Genomic DNA, 13010 nt, shown 5'->3' with positions numbered 1-13010 from the left:
CTGAGGTAAATTCTGTAAATGTTTTAGTTAAATCAACGAGATTTGAGTGAAAAGATTCTTGAATTTGCTAATAGTCATTGCTGGATTTGCTAATGAGAAGAGAATAGTTAGTGAGTGGGGAGTAATATGCATTAATTTAAACAATTGGCCAAATAATCTTTCTTTTAATCGCACATACATAAGATTAACATATTACATCTACATTAACATTTTGCAGAATCTGCAACAGTTAATGTAGATCACTAATTAGGAACATAAAAAAGGTGCTTGATAAATACATACAGTAATATCAGAAAACCAAAGCCATATGTGATGTCAATGTCTGTTAATTGTCTTACTCTTCGTGAAAAAAACAACCGGGTTTGAAGTTCAAAGTCCTTCGAATGCGGTATGAGAGCTGCCAACCCAGTTTGAAGTAAAAAATTAACCCTTACAAAGATTTTGCGAATCCGATACGGAATTGAAGTCCAGATATACAAAACGAAGAGAAAATGTTGCATATACACCATAGAGGCGCTGTGTAAGCCAGAGAATTTGTTTCTCTTCAAATAATCGCAGATTTGGAGGATGATTTTAGATTATCTTATTCCAAATGTGAGAATAGTGAATATGGATTTATACAACATAGTCAATTAAGTCTCACATAGAATATATTTCCCCTGTAATTGAATATTATCATTAATTCGGGAAGAGTGAAAGAAAAACACGAATGAATTTAATTCTACTTCAGTCAGTTTCAGTCTTCCACACCTCTGTTATGAAGACGAAGATTAGCATATAAGGTACAAACTATTTCAGAAGGATACTCTCGGTATTCAAATAATTATTTGAGTGTTGAAGAAATTTTCAAATAAAGTGGAGGAATGGCATGAGCTTCGTAAAGAAGCTCTGGTTGGAATATTTTAGTCTGTGTAAGAAAAACACAGGGAACATTTCCAAATGGCCTATTTGGAAGAACAACGAATGCGCCTCTTGGTTTGGAAGCACATGGCTTTAAATCTCATAAGGATCTAAGGGGCATATATAAAGCTTTTCACCAGAAGTTGAAGTCACCAGTCGCATATGGAGGTGGCAACAATTTTAGCTTTCCAAAATGGAGGATTTATTCCGTAAAATCAACCGAAGAACGCGCATTTAACATGCTAAATTGTTACTTGACTCGTGGCTTCGCCTCGTTGCATTTAATTCCATCAACGTAACCAAACAATGCATAAAAGAGGTTTGAAGTCGACAAAAAACGTAGGACCTTCTCTTGCACCTTTCGACTTATTGCTTTGTTTCTATATCACATCAAGGGAATTGGAAGTGTACAAACTGCTTACGTAGCTACCAGAAAGGGTTTGCATATATTAAAATTCTAATTCGCAATCACGTCTGTGGTGAGATTATCTCTTGATTTTTTTCATTATTTAACCCTCATCCTTTCCACTTCTCTAGATGCATTAATTCCATGAAATGAGATTTAGATTCTCCTGAACTTCAATCATCGTGTTGACAGTTGTAAGAAATTTGCCACTGCCGTCTTCTCTTCCATATTTAAATATTTCAGAGAGGATGTCATGGTAACAAGATATCTCCCTGTCACCATGGAAACTATCCCTGAGAGATAGATGTGTAGAAGAGTTTCACAACAATCGCTCTTCACGCTGTCAAAGCAGATATCCTATTTTTGTTCAGTGTGTTGGTGTGCGAAAAAATCTCTTCTTCCACTCAAAAGAAATGCTATTTTTGATATTTTATTCGTTTCCTGAAGTCCAATATAGCCGATTAAACAAGATGGTGCGAACGAAGCACGTTTTTAGAGAAGTACTTTTATTATCTTCCCGATGGCTGTAGAAGTTTGGTTGCTATGGAGACAAAGTTTCACGTCTTACTCTCTGTTTTCTCATAGAATGCATACGCAGGTGAACGGTGGCAGAGCTCGAAAGATATTACCGTCATTCATGTGTCAACGTAGGTAAAGTACGGAATCTGACAGATGTTTACGCGCGATGAACTTTATTTTATCCGCTTGTAACGTTTTTAAGACGAATGAAAGAAAAAATTACGTGTTTTTAAACTGAGTTTTCGATGAACTTAAAATGCAAAAACGAGCCGTTTGGCATGATAAAGTATCTCTTACTTTGATCCCCCCCCCCAATTGAAAAGAATTTGTACCTTAGCTGGACTAGATAGAAATTGTATTTACTTACACGGAAAAAAACCAGCAGAGAAAGCTTTTAACAGACTTAATATGCTGGTCGCATGGCCTTGATGTATATTCCAAATAACCCTAACTCCTAGAAAACAAATTTTAAAACCATTTAGGATATTCCGATATCTAATGAGTGTTAAAATTACAATAAAATTTAGTACTGAATTCTGAATAAAATTCAATTTCTGAACACTTAAATACAACATTTGCATTGCTTACAAATTTTAATTTTGAGTAAAATTTATGGATCTTGCAAAACATTGCGATATTTACATAAACGCAAGTCATAACTACAGTCCATCTTAAAAAAATCCCCATTACTTTCTCATATAAACTAGATTCTCATTATCATCGTACACCTCTAAATGGGTATGCAGTTTTATGTTAAATTTTAGTTAATCCCAATTGATTTAGAATTAAAACAAAACGAGTCAAATTTTTATTCTATAGCCCTGGCATTATTGACGTTAGTATTGAAACTATGCAAGCAATTATTAACGAAAAAAATTCATTTCTATTTATTACACTTAAAGTTTAATTTATAAATATTAAGTGGAGTTACTAATGTTTTAAATTGTTATGCTAAGTAGGTATTAGTTGCTTTCCTGGTTAAAGGTTGAAAAACTGCGACAATGGAATTTACAATATTAAGTAAATATTGTAAAAGGCAAATAAGTTCAAAATTACATAATCACCCATTTGAATATTATACATTAATCAACAGTAATTGAAATATCTTCAGATTAATTATTATTTAAATTTTCGCTTATTATATTCGAAAGATTTAATTTTATTTTGTAGTCTTGTTAATAAAAAAAAGCCTGTTTTTCAGTTTTATGGAATGTCAGCCAAACGAGATCCCGAAATAATTGGTTAAACCTTTTTCTTTTGCTTGAAAGTTTATTTCTAAGTTTCTTGATGCATTTCTTAATTTAATTTATATTAACTGATCTCATATAGATATGAGACACTGATTATGGAGAATCTTTCGTTAAATTGGATATTGTGGAGCTAAGAAAAACGATGGCAGAAAAGTAATATTGAATAACACTTCGGACAGGCGTGTATGAAAAAAAAATCAGTTGATTGGTATTATTTACTGAACTCAATTCGCCCTCATTTAACGCAAGTAATTTGAAGAATTTGAGATAAACTGCATTGTCAGATTTTCAAACTCCCATAATCCTAAAGATGAGTCAGTTTTTGTAATTAGAACGGTTTTGATATTTAGCGCAATTGAAGATAATTCACTTACCTGGTTCGCTATTACACCTCTTTATTCACGATGCTTCCTGTTATAAAATTACGCACATTAATACATACTTTTGTGCGGCTTCCCAAACAGTCTTGTATACATTACAGAAGAGATGGCATTTCAAAATATTATGAGAACAAAGATGTGTATTTAAAAGCAAATTCTCAACCACTTGAGAATGTGCTAACACCTTTTGAAAAAAGAAGGAAATAAAGAAATGTTACACAGCTTCTCAACAACGTATAGCTCTCTTAGAGCTATACGTTGTTAAGAAGCTCATCTTGTATGTCTCAAGAGCAAAAATATACACTAGCACAAAAGTACGGAGTAGTTTAGGGTTAATATGTTCTCAAGAACCTCTTCAGATACTAATGGAACTTTAATAGTCATCTCGTCAGTAGCCGAGCGCTAAATCTTGGCAAAATATTAAGAGATCTCTTATGACAGGGTGTTATTGCTAGGGTAATTTCCGTGAGACGTCCATCAAAAGGTTTATTATTCCTTCTCTATAGAAGTTAATTAACAGTCAGCGAGCATTTCTATGACAACGTAAATACGGAAATCTCTACTTAGTAACAGTTGATAGAGTTGCAAATTAGGTGGTCTTTCAATGAACTGCAGTATACAGAGATCTACCGATTATGTGTAATCTCTTTTCCTAGTTCTGCTACGAAATAATCCACATTGGCTGAGACTTAATTATGTTTTTTAATTCGAGAAGAGTTTCTCAGGATCAAAATTACTGGCATGGAAACTGGAATGCAATACAAGTGAACTGAACAATGATTTGAATTGCTGGGAAATACGATCGGTGTTTTTAACTTTGGCATCAACTTTAATAATAACATTAAATGGGTGTTAAGACAAAGATTGAATTTGATGTTAGCGAATAAAACATATTTCATTGAAAAGTGTATAAGAATGAATCCAATAACTTACAGATAGTTGGATGTCTAAATACCTACATACATTATTTCGTTCAGTGCCTTCACGCATTTTTATAGTAATAAAATCTGTAATAGTCGCAACCTGGGAGGAATATTTATTAATAAAGTATCCTAGATTTCTGCAGTTGATTAAAATGTATGCAAAGAAAAGGAATGTCATCCTAGCAGAACTTGTTCTTAGGTTATTCTTGTATACTTCCCTGTAGATGTTTTCTTCTATTGAAAAAACATTGTACATTTATAAACGTTTTGGTCATGAGTAAGAATTAGAAACTTAAATGAAATTTGGAGAACATAATATATATTCAGGAATGTTTCAAGATCTGAGATGATTCATATGAAACAGCAGTGCAACAAACCGGAGCTGTTATGCTATTAGATGATACTAAAGTAAATGCATTTTTAACTGTTTCTTTTAAAGAGAAGCTTCTGTGCTTACTAAGTATACAAGTACTTAGTATAAAGGAGCAGCAAACAGTCTCATTATTGGAAATATTCTGGAGTCAAATGGGCTGACATTGATATTTATTTTATAAATCAGTTTGAGTAAGCATTGTCTGTGTTATATCTTTATGAAAATTTTCTTGATTTCTTCCCAAAGAGGAAAAACAAAATCCATGTAGTTGATATCGAAATAAGTTTCTCGAATATTCTTAATGATTTTCTTAAAAAGGATTAAACTATTTTCAAGATTATTGTAAAACAATCGGAGGAAACAGAAAAAGTCTATGAATTACTGATTGAGCATTATCCATTTTCTCTATAATGAATCTAAGTACTTCTGATTTTTTTTAATTAACTGGATTTACCTCCACAGATTTGGGATTATGTTTTGCTGAGTACCTCTCGAATAAAAGTAGTGCGTCAATAATCAGCTTTGAACTGGAATTACAGAAAGTCGAATTTCGGCTTTAATGACTCGATCAGAGTAGTTGATGTTCACTCACTGTGAACATAGAGTCCGAGAAGTGACAGCGACCATTATACCAAATACACGATCATTTTGCAGCCTGATTTCAACCGTAACACCTTACTTCTCACATCCTTCAAGCATATTGCCCTTCTACCCAAATTATGAGGATTATATTGCTATGATTTATTTAAATCACACAGGATCGTAAGTCTTTATACCAGCCAACATCTACAGAGGGATTCAGAGGGATCATCAAAGTTTATTCCAGTAATCATAAGATACTACAATGTAATCTTGAAACTGCGGTTTTATTTCTTAGATCAATAGGATGCTCATTATTTTAAATTGTCATTATCAGCGCAAAAGCACGTGACTTTCATTAAGAAAACTGCCAGAAAATCTTTACATCTAAAGGACCGTAGGATTCAGAACGAGCATGATTACTGGTTTGTCGATCGGTGTCGCGAGTAACGAAGCAAATTTTTATCTCCCTACACCTGGAAGCATTAGACATCTGAGATGGTAGTTAATGATCCAGAGAGGATCTTCCTCTGGTAACATCTTAGATCATTCACTTGATCATGCATTAAACATCCTGTTTCCTAGGTTACATCGATCGCTACTCGTGTGTCTTGAGAAAATTATTAGTTTCACTTAAGTGCTCGCATCAACGTTAGGCGATTGTTTCTACTGCTTTACAGTGGACTTTGGATCCAAAAATAAGAAGACGTTCTTATCCTTAATGTGCTGTTCTACATTCGAATCCACTCGCAGAGCCACTTAACACTGAACAACCGAACTCTGTTTTTCTCTCTTGTTTGCCTTTTTAGTTTTTTTTCGATCGAATTTTCTTTATTGCCAAGTTAATCTTCGGAACCATTTCTTCCATCTGGTTTCTTATTGGTTCCTTTTATTCCCCCTCAGTTTCTTTAGCTTGATTTGCAAGTGAAGCAGTCTTTTTTTTTTTTTAATCAGCACTGACTTTTTAATTTATTTTATCCAGATTCTTAATCATGTATTATTTCGTAGAAAAATGCGATTGAAGAAATGAAAAGCTGATTTTTAATGTGAACATAATTCAATTTTAAATAATCAGTTATACATGCAAAAGAAAAATTCTTACAACAAATTTATATATAAATGAGCCGACTTGTCTTTGAACCCTAACGATACATCTTATAGTAGTAGAATTTTGCTCATGCAGTGTAAAGTAATTATGCGGTCATCCCACTTTTTATACCTGCCCTCACAACATGTTACTAAGTAACTGAGAAAAGAGCTCGAAACGGCCTCATATACTCAAGAAAAAACCTGTCAAGTTTAACAGTTTTTTTGCTTCCAACAAAGCACATATCAGTCGAAGGAAACAATTATCAAGTAAACAATAGGAACTTAAGGTAATATGGAATATCCTTTACACACATTACCAGAAGTTCCACTCCATCAGATTTTTAATTGCTTTTGACTCGATTCTATAGAACCGTTGCGAAATAGTTAAAACCGCTGAGCAAAAGAATAGTGATTTGGTTTAAAATGCAAGAAAGCAACTCATCCTACATAGGCTTCGAAGTGAGTAGGACCTCATCACTATCACATGAGACCAACTAACGTACCTAAAGACGAAAAGCGGCCTTGCAATTGTTTATCGCATCCTAGATGATTTGTTAACCCACTTTTCAATCCAAAATGCATGGCTGTTCGACTGCGTTGAGGTGCGCGAGCTAATTGGCAGCGTCAGTCGGATCCTTCAAACACAATAAGGCAAAAGCTATCTGGTGTTTGTTATCGTTTATTTTTACTTAGCTAATACTTTTTTTTCCCAAGATGCTACAGATATTATACAATTGTTTTAGAGTGTGTGTACGTGCGTGCACGTGTTATGAGTAGGGTTCATAATCCTGAATATCGGGATTATAAAAAACAAAATACAGCTTTTTCGGTATTTTTTTAAAATAACTGTTTGACTTACTCACATAACTTATAATTTCTACAAAAAGTCTTTAGTATTACCGAATTTGCAACTGGTGGATTGGTATTCACAATACAGATGTAATGAAACCTAAAACGTTATGAAGCTCAGAATTCCTTTTCTAGACACTTTATTTCACACAAAAGAAAAAAATAAATATTGCATGTTAATGAATAATTTCCGAGATTGTTGTATTATAAAAATCTAAAAATATTTTCTGCTAGCGAGACAGTTTTATAACATTGTGTGACGGTGAGTCACGACATACTTATCACCAAGATAAGACGCAACACCCAACCGACTATCTTTCCTGGAACTGTTCGTTAGAATTGATTCTCGAAGCCGATGCCTAGAAATCTAAGACATTTGAAATTAAATATTCACTATATTGGGGGAATTTCGTTAACTATTCAATGAGAGCTTGTGTACTGAAGTATGCCAACAGACACCTGCGTAGAACGTGGACAAAAAGGTTCAAGTTTTTCTCGTGAGAGCAAACAAAGATTGGCGTAAAGTATCTTCCCAACTAGAATACTTGTATATGGAGGCTGTTGACTTCATATCAACTGCCTTAGTATCTCGTGATACAAAAGCACACTTCCTCTCGGACATGTATATTGATATGCATTATGGGAATCGCTACCCAGATCGGTTTCCACCTTGACTGACGGAAGAGCCTCTTGACAGTCAAATAGCTAGAGAACTGCATACAGCACTGCAACTCCGTAGTAAACTGAGACATAAGAATTTATCCCAGGTTCTTCAGTATCTTCAAAGAGGGAAACAAGATAATTTCGAATTATTTCCCAGAGTCAGTAAAAAGACTTGAGTGAAAATTATTTCTTTAGAAAACGATGAACAGAATTCAACCTTAGAAGACCAACATCGAACACAACATCCGTATGACATGTGACTAAGAGAAGCTTATAATTTTTGCTGTACATTTAATTCAGTAATATTGATTGGGGCAAGTCAGTAGTAAAGGAATGCATTCTGTGTTTCTTTAGGTTGTTGTCATGTTAATAGTGCCCTGAGTCAATTTCTCATTTACAGTGATATTGCCAGCTTACGAGTTTTTTCTTGTATAAAGCGAAAAATTGAGTACGAAAAACTGAGGAACGCGCAGCTTCTCTTTAAAGCGATGATAAACTATGCCAAGTATTGTGAAAACTGTATTTATTATTTACAAAAGGCATATTTTAGCGTTTTCATCCCATCTGTGATTCCATTCGTACCTGCCATAGTAACAACCCATCCCCATCCTTTGGAAAGATTCTACTTCAGAATAAATTGCACAGCTTTAGTTATTTATCGTCTTTTCGTATAAAAGATATGAAATCACGAGTTAAGGAGATTTCAATGAAGTTTATGAAGAATTTAAGAACAGAGAAAACGTGCTGTCTCCAAAAGATTGGCACTATGTATAGAATCGGGATATGCTGAGCATTTCACAATAAATCTTAAGCTAGATCATCATCTAAGGTATAAACCCGATCCAAATTTTGACCTACTCTCAAATTGTAGGAGGCGATAGTGTTGAACTGAAAGGTCCGTCACTCAAAGGAATACACTTTTTCGTAAAATTTTCATTGAATACGTAAAACTGCGTGGTATGCAGTTTGACGTCTATTACGTCACGCCATGACTGTTGATGTTGTCAGAACAATAGTAATAGAAGAAAATGAAATGAATATTCCAAAATGAGCTAAAAGTTGACGATTGAGTGTGCAGTGTAAAAAGAAAAAAAAAAAATTTAACGAAGAAATTATTATCACATGTTCTTTTCAAGCACGTAACCGCATAGTAGTCGACTATATTCAACTTTCGTAAAAAATAATTAAAAAAAAGGCTTCCGTACTTCGTTAACAGGTTTTTATTTCTCATAATAAAAGCATAATATTTTTGAAACTTTGAATATCAGCTAATCAGCGCGACCACCTAGCCAGCAATGTTCGATATTAATAGCAAACCCACAAATCCCAAATAAATGAATTGTTGTAGGCCTTGTAGTGAAATAAAGCTCAAACAGAATAAACAATAATGCATTACTTTAATAGTGTATATTTGGCTCTCAAAGAGATCAGATATTTAATCTCGCAAGTAGAATAAGTTACACTTGGCAGCTGGAAATTACCGGTTGCTAGTGGCAATGCTGACGTCACCACAACACTGTATTGTTTACTCTTGAATGTAGGCAGTGAATAATTAATGACATTCATTACAAAGTTTCCTAGCGATGTCCAGCTTTGTTTATAAAACAGTGCATTCTCCTTACATACTCAAAGGAATGCATTTAGTGATCACGGACTAAATACGCTTCTATACACTTGCTCTATTTTCTTCATAACGGCGACTGAGTGACAGTTATCCTTCTTGGAATACAAGTTGAATAAATAGTTTTATATGAAAAGAAAAATGAAATTCATTCGACCCCTTGACACCAAAAAAAAAAAAATTGTTTTATTCCCTGGTGAAATGAAAATATTTCCTAACGTAATTTTTTTTCAGTTTTCTTCACCAAATTTGGAAGCGTTTTGACAACGCCTACACATGTACACTGCATTCACCGAGCTGCGGTGCACACACCTTACCGTAACGATAGTTCTGTTGCTCAACTGACTTCAACGTTTGCATACTCACTAATGAAGTTTGCTGTTGGGAAGGGAGGGAGAAGCTCACGAACTGTACATGACGATAGCTTACGTTGAAACCTCCAATCAGAAAATGTTAGCAAATTCTATTGAATGAACAAGAAAAAAAAATAACCTTCCACAAACTAATTACTGGAGGACATCGCAGACATAAGAGCTCAGCATCTCTCACTGCAGACAAAGTTAAGTAGCTTAAAACCTCCAGGGGAAGATACGCGCTGCATTGAAATTCACAGCCTCTAAACGACCAGAATGGTTCACCATGAGAGAAACAAGAGCCTCTTAGATGTCGAATGTAGCATCTTCAACGTCATCCCTACAGATAAGGATCGAGTGAGGAGACTTGGCACCAACCTAATGCCCACGCAAAGATGTACGAAACCTCGGCTATTATTCGATAAATTTTCCTTTCTTTAATCCTTTAAGGTTTGGCCTATGCTCAGCTGTTAAGTAAGAAGGTGATAGTTGAAGAACTTGGTTGCTTCAGTTTACGCAGCAATGAGTTAAGCATATGTGGAATGTTTACGTGGCACGATATCCATGAGCTGCGCTCTATGATCACAAAAGTAAAAGAACTATGCGTAGATATATCGAAAGGGTCAAATTTGATTAATGTTGTATACCCAGTGTTCAATTTGCATCGGTGATCGTCCTTTGCCTTTTATACGAGAAATAGATCGATCGTTGCTTAGTGTCTGTCAGGATACAATAAGACAAATGCATGTTCAAAAGTACATTTTATCAATAGCTCACCCTGAACTAAAGCACGTCATAATAAACTCGTGCAATAACAATTTAAAGATTAGCCAGTTATGTCATATCGATACCAATACCTTCTTTCTAGTTAATAAGTTGACAGATTTTGGCAAAAACGAATATTTCAGGAACTTGCATTATAAAAAACCGAAATTTCAAAACAGACATGTACTTGAAATATGTACAGAAGAGTCCATGTTTAATAATAAAAGATTACATCAAGTAATTTTAGTGGTTAGAGCTGTCCATTGTCATGCATTTTAAGACATTAACTTTTTTTTTTCATGTATTATAAGATTTATATTAGTTGCCTCGATCGTCCACACCCCTTAAGTCGCTTCAGTAATTGAAAAATATCTCTTGTAATGTCGTCTTCATAATAAAGGCATTTTTAATCCCAAACACTGTTTAAAAAAAAAAAAAAGCTTCTGGACGAAATAGAAAAAGCGAGGTTGATCTCAATACTGCACACATATTAATTCCAAATCTCTTTGCTTCGAGCGTTCATAACTTTTTTTTCTTATTATTTTACAAGCACTCAATGGAACTACGCCTTGTGAATTAAGATGGTCCCTTCTTGCTTTCCCATCTGTTGCCAGCCGCTCAACTGAATACCACTTCACAACGTTCTCATAGTTCTGCTGTAAGGGATTGTTTCTGTAGCATATGGAGAATGTTAAACAAAAGTAGCTCAATTGTATTTTTTAAATTGCTTCGAAACTGTTGCAGAAAAGAAATATCCTGAAAGACAAGCCAAATTTAATTGTATGCGTCAATTTTAAGGCATAAAATATGCTTTGCTACGAGACTTGCTAATTGCCAATTATTGTGCGTTGTACCTCTACACACTCTTATAGTACCATTGTTAAAACGCACTTTCCCATTAATTTTTTTTTCTCTCAATCAAGATTGCGTCGATGCGGAAGTTAAAAGAAAAAAGTGTAGTTTTGATGACGTAAGGGGGTGGCAACAAAACATTTATGTCCAATGTAGTGATGGCACCGTTCGATCAATTTTTATCACCGAATAAAATTCCGATCAATACAGCGTCACCTTCTGGTGACGCCAAAAGTTTTGCATTTAATACGACAGTCAACCCAATAAGACATCCGACGCATTCGAAGGTAGAAAATAAACTTATGGAAACTTACCGCAGTTTCTCCGTAGTGGGTGGAGGTGTCGTCAACTTCTGTCCGAGCACGTCTCGTAGAGCAAGGAAAGGACTTAGTAAGTGAGATGTGAATGATATGAGCCAAGCCCCAAAAGTCCCGTGAGTCAGTGCGGAAGAAACGCTGACCATGGTGCCAAACGATCCTACTCGAGGGCAGGTGACGTACACGTCGTCATGGCAACCACTACCGTCTATCGATTGAAGCCGGTACAAAAAGGCGCAGGTTGGTGTGGCCACCATTCACTGGGATGTGGCCTTTTGTGCGTCAGATCACTTTAAGGTTGTTAAATAGTGAAGGTGAGAGTCGTCAGAGGGACATGCGGTCCGCACGATGCGCCTTAATACATTCGGTTGAACTATTTAATTGACTGGAACGTCTTTCAGTCATACTGAAAGAGAAACTTTGACTCCAGCGAATGTAATGAGTGGTTTTTATGTTGGGGGACGGGAGGTGAGAGAACAACTGTGAAAGAGGTTGAATTTTTGTACAGTAAAAGTATATTTGAATGTACTCGTTGTAAGCTGTTTTTTAAGTGGCATAAATACGCTGCAGTATACATTTCCTTTGTGGTATTAAATAATGATTACACACCTGTTGTTGTAGTTTTAAAATCCTACACTCTAAAAGAGAAAAGCAATTAAAAGTACCACCCACATTTTCATATGGATACGTGCATGGTCGTTGTTCAAAAATATATAGTCATTTACGCTTCATCTGAACAAAGATATCCAGAAAACTTCATCCTAAAATCTTACTGTGTCTTGTCGCATTGCAACGTTCCTTTCAGAGCTATACCTATGACTGGCCGCCGGAAATGGCTAGATGCAGACGATGTCATTATTAGATCGTTTCAACTGCGACCGTTGACCTACTTTGGCCAGCCTTAATCGGCTGCGTGGGTGATGTATCTGCTCTCCAAATATTGTTGATGGTTTGAATCCGCCTTAGCATGGATGCTTGAATGTGTTTAGGACTACAGATATCATCTGGTGTCAGACCATCGCTTCACTTGACTGAAAGGATGAAATGGCTTCAGAATGTTCCCTGTTTGGTTTCTACAGCAGAGTTTCTGGCAAAAGGTTTTACGTTAATAGTATATTAGTGTAGTCGATAGGTTATGAATTTTTAATCCCAGTGAAACGATAGTTCCAAA

At 35.1% G+C, this 13010-nt stretch overlaps 1 protein-coding gene across 1 annotated transcript in view; it reads right to left on the bottom strand.

Moving 5' to 3' along the window:
- The window catches only part of LOC150092583 (GTP-binding protein Di-Ras2-like), a 138858-nt gene extending 126975 nt beyond the window's left edge, over window positions 1-11883 (bottom strand). Inside the window, exon 1 of the mRNA XM_090414671.1 lies at window positions 11837-11883. The gene's annotated coding sequence lies outside the window, so the exon portion shown is untranslated. The remainder of the gene's footprint in view (window positions 1-11836) is intronic.
- Between the last annotated feature and the right edge of the window lie 1127 nt (window positions 11884-13010).

The sequence above is a fragment of the Typopeltis vanoorti genome, chromosome 25, assembly GCF_054136105.1.
Source record: "Typopeltis vanoorti isolate ZY-2024b chromosome 25, IOZ_Tvanoo_1.0, whole genome shotgun sequence".
NCBI classification, from domain to species: Eukaryota; Metazoa; Arthropoda; class Arachnida; order Uropygi; family Thelyphonidae; genus Typopeltis; species Typopeltis vanoorti.
This window is presented reverse-complemented; position numbering and strand designations above follow the sequence as displayed.